This window comes from Rattus rattus, chromosome 2 (assembly GCF_011064425.1).
Source record: "Rattus rattus isolate New Zealand chromosome 2, Rrattus_CSIRO_v1, whole genome shotgun sequence".
Lineage (NCBI taxonomy): Eukaryota > Metazoa > Chordata > Mammalia > Rodentia > Muridae > Rattus > Rattus rattus.
Genome location: NC_046155.1, coordinates 148,757,222 through 148,764,440, shown reverse-complemented (window position 1 = coordinate 148,764,440; position 7,219 = coordinate 148,757,222). Strand labels below are relative to the sequence as shown.

Sequence of the window (7,219 nt, the reverse complement as noted above, 5' to 3'; positions counted from 1 at the left end):
TATCCACAAGTCAGCAAAAACATCTCAAGTCACTATTTATAACTGAAGTAATGAATAATGAGACTTATTTTTATCTAAGGGAGGATAGAATTTAAGATTTTTAAAGTCCAAGGTGGTAAACTCTTTGAACTCATGGATATCTCTTGAAAACACATCTTTTAGCATTCATTAGATGATGATGTTTTGATGTTAAAAGGATATAAACTTTTATGTAAAGTGCACAGGTTCAGAAATTCAGAATGCCTTGTGGAAGATAGTTCTATGAAAATTAAAACCAGGTCAAACTGAGAAATGATATTCCTCATGGTTATGCATGCCAGTTCACCAAGTTTTGTCTGTTCTGTTCTGTTCTCCTTTTTCTTGTCTTGTCTTGTCTTGTCTTGTCTTGTCTTTTCCTTTCTTTTCTTTTCCTCTCCTCCCCTACCCTCCCTCCTTCCTCCCTCTCCTTCCCTCTCTTCCCTCCTTTCTTCTTTCTTTCTTTCTTTCTTTCTTTCTTTCTTTCTTTCTTTCTTTCTTTCTTTCTTTCTTTCTTTCAGTTAGAGGAATGTTTCTTTTCTCCTTCAGGAATGCTATGGGGAGCTGTGGGGCCAACATTGCAGTAGGCAATGTAATTGAAAAGAAAAGCGTCACTACCCTAAGTTTTCCCATTGTCTTTCTCTTTTTGTTTATCTTATCATGGCATGCAAACAACTGGTGCCATTTCTGGTTAATAACCAGGAGCAAATAACCCTTCCTGGTGGAAGCAAGAATAAATGTGGAATGTACTTTCAATGGCAGGTAAAGTGGTCTGCCTTGCTTTGCTATTGTAGATTTACAGGTACTTTTGTTGTTGTTGTTGTTGTGTTTTCTGGTAAGAGATGTGAGCATGGCTCACTCCATTTTGACCTGGTATCTCGGAATCAGCTAGTGCCTGTGTGCTGCAGTCAAGCAGGCTGGATACAGAAGTATACCAGGTGATCCCTTGCAGACTCTGTGGGAAGTGAAAGCCAACACTCAGCTAGAGGTTCCTGTCCTTCAGAGGTGAGCCAGACAATTCAACATCTGTCTACCTCTTACAAAGCTTTTCATCTTACGTTTCATACCCTAACACACAGCAGTTGGGTTGAATTGTCTGTGATGTTCAACACAACCCTGAACTATGGCTGAGAGAAGGAAGGACACAGTCACATTTCCTTTCTAAAGTAGAAACAGCCCTGGATGCAGACCCCTCAGAAATAATATTTAAACAGAATTTTAAGACAACACATTCTATTTAGAATGAACACTGGCCCAAGTTACTAGAAAGCTCATGCCACTGAGTGTGCAAACTCACAGGTCAGGAAAGAAAAGCTTTCCAACATTCAATTTTAACATTGTGCTAAAGTCATTGACTGTTAAAACCCCCGAAGTTAAATATGATACCCTCCCAGCTCCCCACCCCTTCTGTCTTAGCTTAGTGTTTGGGGGACAGACAAGGGGCTGGAGCTTGGCCCCAACTCGGAATTGCTGCCAAGGGCTTGTAATACAATCTCTCCCATTTGAAGGGTAAATCAGTGTCAACCGCATTTGCTGTCCAGCAGTAAAAAAAAGTAAGAGTTTTACTTCCGCTTGGTCCGTGTGGACTGATGAAATGTAGGAAATCTGTTTCTGGCGAGAGGGATTAAAATCATTTTCCCAAACAGCACCAAGAGGAGCCATCACAGAAGTATGAAGAGGGGCGGTGCGGCCACAGCTGCCGCCGCCACCGAGCTGCTGGGCTGTGAGGAGCGGGGGCCACAGGACCTGCGTCTGGAGGAGCCTCAGGGGTGCAGCCCAGAGTGCGGGTGCTGAGTCTCAGGGAGCAGCTGGCTGGGTGAGCACTCGCAGCCAGGAGGGGAGCCAAGCTATTACTGCAGGCAGGACCGGAGGGGGATGGGGTGGGGGACTGGAAGCAACATCCGCAGCAGCTGCAAGCAGAACCAAGGGTGAGAGGTGCTCACTGCAGCGGGAGACATCCCGGTACCCAAGAAGCAGCTTCCACCCCTCCATCCCTTTTGTTGAGCAGCACCAGAAACCCTCTGGGACCGCTCAACCAACCAGGGGCGGAAGTGAGGAAGTCTCATTAGCACTTGGATGTAAATGTACACATGCGTGATGCTCAAGCTTGTCTGTAACGCCGTGCATGCTCTGTGGTTAAGGGGAAACGGGGGCGGGGGAGTACGCACGGGGAGCTTGGTGGTCTTATTCATATTTCCTGACATTTTAACTTAATGGGGGCAGAGGAAGAAGAGGTCGGGATGTAATTTGCGGTGACTGTTTTGTTTTTGATGAATTGGGTAGAGTTGACCCTTCTCTGTATGAACAAACGTTGAATTTATCTATAATTTTGTATTTCGATGTGGTGTTTCATTTTAGCCCAGCTTATTTGTTCATGGGCAAAGGAGCCAACTTTTTTTTTTTTTGCATTAATTACCCTGGCAAAATTAAATTATATCAACTCTAAAGGGTTGACTTGGTCCAGACATTCTGAGTGAGTTCCTAGTGTCGAATTAGAATGGGAGCAAACTCACTGCCCAACATTCTGTTTTTTGTATTCTAATGCACATATAGGTGAGGTGGGTTTTTTCTTCCAGTTACTATTTTTAAATCACGGTCTTTGTTTATTTTTTTTCTATCTTCATCGTTATTTTTATGGACTCCCTACCCACCAGCCCAAACCTCTCTCACAAAGCTTGGTTTGTGCATAGGAGATTTTATGTAGAGGAAATAAGATTGTGTGTTCCGAGGGACACTCAGTTGGCCTCATGGCGTTAAATAAAGGCTCACACAGGTGGGGAGCATCCGCCAGGCACAGGAAGTCCTCCTTTTCTTCCCACCTGTCCCAAGAGACTCTGAGAGGCAGGGCTGAGAACAAACCCTATGCTCATTGCTGCTTTTCCCAACCAACTTCGTAGTCTTGTGCTCCTAACTACAGCTCACATCTGACTTGCCTAGCTTGTCTTTGGCATCTATCAATGAGCCCTTCTCCAAGGAATGCCCTGCTCTAGCTGTGGAGAGGGTGGTGGTCGTCCTTTCCAACATGGGTGTTCAGGTTCTGACTGCCTGAGACAAGGTAAGAGCCGGAGGAACCAAATCTGGGACATAGTGCCTTGGCCATGTGCCTCGGGACCTGTACTGAGGGCTGCCTGAGGAGCTTCTGACCGGGAAAGAGAGCTTGGCTTTCATCTCTGTGACGTTGAACTTTATGTGTATTTCTTCATTTTATCTATAAGCATTCTACTTTGTGCAGCGGACTGTGCTTTGCAGGGAAATAAATCTACATGGCAGAATTCACTGGACTCAAAGGACTTGTGATTGGCCCCTCTCCTCGAGTTTTCTAGCATGGCACCAAGTTTGGTACCAAGCATTAATTAAACTTTGAGTTTGAAGATGTGGCAAAACTTTAGGGCTTAACTCAGCCTGCAGGAACATGGCTTTTAGAACTCTGCTGCAGAACTGGAGGGCTGTGCAGGTGCAGGGAGCGCTGGAAAGACCTGAGCTGGTTAAAACATCCAGTATGCTTCCAACAACAAGTTTCCAGGAAGTTTTGATTGAAATTTCTGTAGAAATTGTAGCATTATTTTGGTGGTTTGTGACTTTGATATTGTGTCCCAAAGAAGAGCTAGTTTGTTTAATTTTTCTTGAACTTTCCCAGAAGTCTTCCAACGACTATTATTAGACGAGAGGAAAGAACAGGAGGGAGAGTAGAAGTAGCTCTTGCCAAGGTGGGCTAAGGTGCTTGGTAACTTCCTACAGGATTAGATGTTTTCAGGGCAGTTCACCTGATATGTTTCTATTCTCTTTTCTTTATGTGAAGTGTGTGTGTGTGTGTGTGTGTGTGTACATATATAATGTTGTACACAAATATATTTACATATATAGCTGAAGAAAATGTGGAATTCTGATAGTTAATTTTTATATTTGAGTTAAAATATAATTTTGTGTTATATACAATATGCAAATCTTTTCACAAATTAAGGGCTTGCCAAATTGAGTTATATAAACTTTTGATGTGAGCCGTAACAGCTTGCACATAGCGACTTTAGATGGTTTTCTACTCAAATTGTACCTCATCGTAATCTGGCAGGGGTCTAAAAGTTTGTGCTTCACTGTCTGGAAGAATGGGTAAGTAGAATTTTGAGAACAATGACTTGCAGAAAGTCTCAACTGCCAGAAATATTTTGTCTTGAGAAAGAATTTCGTGTGTGTGTGTGTGTGTGTGTGTGTGTGTGTGTGTGTGTGTGTGTGTGTGTGTGTATGTGTGATCATTTTATCCAAGAGAAGTTGCTATCTGGCTATCAGGGAGAAAGATACCTGAAGAGTTAGAACAGAGATTGTGTACAGGGAGGGAACAGAGGTTTAATAACTGTGTGAATACTCTATTACTTTGGGCAAAATATCTTCTTAGGCCACAAGTCTCTTAGGAGTATTTGAGAATTTCTCTTCTCAACTTTTCCAAGGGCTTTTTTAGTCTGTCCTCTAGTTACTAAAGCTGTTTGTTATTTTGCCAGATACTTTTTCAGTTTATTTTGATTTCATCCCTGACAGAGGTTATAGCTCCATTACAATTTCTAAGTCTGTTTTTATGTTTAAATTGTGAACTTTATTTTCTGATTAGGCTCCTAAATTGAGGTTTCACATTTATAACTTGGAATGGAGGTACAGACATGTGATCCCAGTACCCAGGAGCCTGAGGCAGGGACACTTCAGAGTTTAGGTCAGTGTGTGCTGCACAGTAAGTTGGCACGAACCAAGCTGCAGAGTCAAGCCAAATATGAACCAATAATAACAGCAGCGTTCTAATGAGAGACCGAGAAACAGTGGACATGAACAGGAGAGGAAGGGGGAAGTATATGGGAAGAGGAGGAGGAGGGGATTTGTAGTCAGGATTTATTGTGTGACACATAAATCTGTTTCAATAAGAGGAAAACATGGCAGCAGGGAGGATTTTGCATTCAGAGCATTGGTTAAAGATTGACATCTTCCATAGATGTTACTGGTTGGTTAAAAGTAAGTCACATGACAATAAAGTCCTCAGTTGAGTCTAGCTCAAAATGACATTTCTCCTGTCAGATTTTGGAAGAGATTTGGATTGATATATTCATTTTGTTTTTAATTTTAAAAGACGGGTTTAGTGACCTATAATCTTTGCTTCTGCATTGTTTGGAAACTTTAACATGTAAAACTTAATGGTTAAAAGTGAGGTCAACATTGTAGAAGAGAGCTAAGATTGCCTCTAAAGGTAGGACACTGGGATGCACATCCCTTGAGTTTTACTGCTTATAGTGCTTTTTTATAAGGGAGATGAGAGGGGTGGAGGGTGAAAGGGAGACAGAGACATTTGGGTAGTAGCTACAGCCACCTGTTGGTTTCAGTGAGTGCTTATGATTCTTAACTGACATCGAAGTACAGTATTCTTTGTCACCATCTTTAACCCCATACAAACTACTCATTTTGCTGCACATAATTGAAATTATGTACCTAAGCTTGGATGCATATTTCAACATGAAGAGATGAAGAGAATGTTGGAGCTTTAATGATTTGCAATGTGCATATCTTATTTGTTGACATTTCATTTTCTTCTCTTTGCATATTAATGATTGATAGTTATGAAAATTTTATTTTGTTATAGAATTTCTTTCCAAAATAAGTCACTGGATGTTTTATTTTGGCACATTTTCTGGTGGTAATAATTTAGATTGCATATAAAATGTATGGAACTTGAAATATTTGCCAAGTAACATCATAAATGTTGAATCTTCACAATTATCTTTGAAAGCTCAGGTCTAACATACCCAACATAGATTCAAAAAACTCAGATTCAAAAGGAAAAGTCCAGTGACACATACAGTTTCTAAATGGCTAGGCCACTGAGCCACTGTTTTACCTTCAGATGCTGGATTTCATCTCCTTTATTGTATCTATTCATTAGCATTCCTAGTGAGAGCTCCCAGGAAGACGTGAGTAGTATGTTTATTTGTTGTGCTTCTGTTTTTTCTTTACAATTTATTTTCCATATAATATTGTCTTATATAGATATATGAAAATTTGTTTCTCTCATGCCAGTCTTCTAGATATAGGAGAAACCATTTGACAATAATCAAAGCACACCTAGGAGTATGGAAGAAGGTTTCTTTTTCCCTGTCAAAGCAAAATCTATGTTTTCAGCTGCATTCTGGCGCAATAGGCGAGACAGTCTTCAAGCATGATGTCTAACTTTCAGGCTCATTAACTTTTCTCCTCCTTCCCTCGGGTTTGTCCAAGTCTCATCACATCCATAATTGCTATTCCAGAGTCACCTTTCCTACGGAAAGACAGGGAAAACACACACTCTCTGAACAATTTTGTGTATTTTTCTGTATGTTTTTTCCCTTTAAGGGAAAAATTTTATTCATTCTAAGTCCTGACAGTTCAGTTACCAGTTACATTTAGACCCAGAAAGCTTGCAGGAGCTCCTATTTAGTGAATTCATATGCATATTTGAGGCCTTACTCTTGCCAATTGGTTGACTTTAATATTTAATGAAGTTATTGATGGGCTTTTAAAATATTTGGATTACATACATTTTATTGAAAATATCTTTCATTGTTTAGGTATGAAAACTTCTTCTCCTTTTCCTGACACTCCTCTGTTCAGTGTCTCACTTATCATTTTATATTCTGTATTTAAATTTACTACTAACATGCTTTGTAGTCTTGGGAACTTTAAATGTGCTCCAAATAACTGGAATGATATTTTCATTAGTTTTTTTCTAGGATCTAACTCAATTCAGCTACACACACATATTTATTAAAAATTATGTAAGGATTCAATCCCATACTTTTCTTTTATTTAACTAGTATGAACTTTTAAAAAATGACATACCCTATTTCCCCTCCCCCTTGGCCTCCTCTTGTACCTCCAAACCCTATTCTTTATTTTCTTCATTTCCTTCTTCCTTACCTCTCCTCTCCCTCTGTGTTTTCCCTCCCTGTCTCCTTCCTTCCTTCCGTCCTTTTTTTCCTTTTCTCTTTCCTTCTTTACCTCTTTATAGTTCAGTCATTTCAATGAGAGTCCGCTTCATTATTTGGTGAGTTCCTCAAACACCATATTTTTTTTCCATGTAGCTGGGTCCATTTCTGTTTACCAGCTGATTTAGCCAATTCTAAGGCATATGTATAGAGAGTTTAAGAAAACCCACTGAGTCATGTTCAGTGTGGTTATGATTTCAAATATGGAAAAT

At 40.4% G+C, this 7,219-nt stretch overlaps 1 protein-coding gene across 4 annotated transcripts in view; it reads left to right on the top strand.

Moving 5' to 3' along the window:
• The first annotated feature begins 696 nt into the window (after positions 1 to 696).
• Gas2 (growth arrest specific 2) overlaps positions 697 to 7,219 on the top strand; it is a 112,324-nt gene continuing 105,801 nt past the window's right edge. Inside the window, exons 1-2 of one of the 4 annotated variants that reach the window (XM_032893531.1) lie at positions 697 to 777; positions 1,662 to 1,831. The gene's annotated coding sequence lies outside the window, so the exon portion shown is untranslated. Of the gene's footprint in view, positions 778 to 1,621; positions 1,832 to 1,909; positions 1,944 to 2,450; positions 3,071 to 7,219 lie in introns of those variants that run through there. The other 3 variants (XM_032893530.1, XM_032893534.1, XM_032893533.1) reach the window with 3 other exon arrangements.